The sequence below is a fragment of the Pyxicephalus adspersus genome, chromosome 6, assembly GCF_032062135.1.
Source record: "Pyxicephalus adspersus chromosome 6, UCB_Pads_2.0, whole genome shotgun sequence".
Taxonomy (NCBI): Eukaryota; Metazoa; Chordata; class Amphibia; order Anura; family Pyxicephalidae; genus Pyxicephalus; species Pyxicephalus adspersus.
Window position 1 is genome coordinate 28,966,411 of NC_092863.1, and position 1,750 is coordinate 28,968,160.

Below are 1,750 nucleotides of genomic sequence, written 5' to 3' on the forward strand. Positions count from 1 at the left end.
ATGTACTGCGAACATCTTCAAATCATCAGTGTAAGGAGAATACTGCAAGTCTGTATTTTTTGTGATACTTCCCCCACCTCCTAGATTGTAAGCTCTTAGGGGCAGGGTCCTCTCGTTCTCCTGTGTCACTGTCTATCTGTTTGTCATTTGCAATCCTCATTTATTATACAGCACTGCATACCATGTTGCTGCTATAAAAATCCTGTTTGTTAATAATAAGATTATTGCAATTATTTTAGCATTCAGCAGCTGTAGGATATGCTCATCTAACACCTCATGCATGTAGAATTTGTATTTGTGTTTATTAGATTGTTTTGAAAGCAATAGGATATGAAAATGCTTCTCTCCCTCTAAACATACTGTAAATGTCAGGCCACAAGGTAGCAAGCTGCCTTCATATATATATATATATAAACTATTATGCAGGGAAGGTGGCATTTACCAGAGCTGATCTTCATGGTGCATGCACCATACAGTTTCAAGCCAAAACAAAAAGCCACCACAAGCCAACAAGTTAGCTTTTTGACAAAAGAGACATTGCATATGTACTTTGACAAATAGTAATACCTTCTGGTGTTTTTTTTTGTTTTTTCAATTTAGGTCTGCATTAAATGGAGTTCTACAAAAATCTTTAAACCCCCTAGCCTTCTAATTCTTGTCAGTTTTTTGATGCAAAAAGTGATCCTATTTTTTTTGCATAGAAATTTTTGTTTATATTGTGGGCCTGTAATTCTTAGGATTACCTCCCGGGTATAATAATATATTTATTTTTAAAAGCAGATTACATAGTAATCTGCTTTTAAATTTCCCACCCCCCCCAATCCATCACTCCACCGCATCACCCGGAATCACATCTTGCCGGGTGATGCAGTGGGGATGTCCCGCCCTGCTCACTCTACTGAAACCACCTACAAAGCTGCTCACATGACAGGGGCCCCGGCATCACAGTGGGATTGTCGGATTGCCGCTGAAGCGTGGGGCACAGGTAAGGGGGGCTCCCAAAGTTACCCCGAGTGTGACTCAGGGTTACTGCTTTCTGCAAATTTTTTCCACCCCGAGTCACACTCGGGATTACCGCTAGGGGGGTTGTTAAAGCTTAGCAAGCCAACATACAAAAGATTTATATTAGTAAAGAAAAGTCATTGGTTGAATGTTGTTGACTTTTAGGAGGTGATGGTTGATTTACAAAAGGGTTTGGGAATTTTCCCTTATCGTAATGAATAATTACATTAATAAAGTTAAATCAACCCAGTCTGGTCAATTAAGATGGCTGAAGATAAAAACAAAGAATAGAAGGAAAAACAAGATTGCTGTTCGTGTTGGTTTATTCAGTGCTTTCCCTGTCCAGCTCCTGTGTAATCCCTTGTTGTCCAGTCTGTTTCCCAGCCACTTCCCTTGTGCTGTTCTCCAGTGTTCCTCTGTCTGGTTATCCTCCTGTCACATGTGCCTCCTGTTAATTCCAATGCCTCTTGTTGTGGCCCCAGTGTGATCAGTGTCTATTTCCTGGATCCCTGGTATACGACCCCCGATTTGTGACCTAACCTCTCTTGCTTGCTACCTGCCTCAACCCAAGCTTTCCTTGACAATTTTTTTGCCTAGTGATTTGGTACTGTGTATCATCCTGCCCACCCTGGTGTGCCCAAAAACTGCAACCTGGCAGTAACCAGCAGCGCAACATCATCACCACTAAAGGCTCTGGAGAAGACCTAGTTACTTAGACTCTGCGCCTTGGCCCTTCTCAGGGCTCACA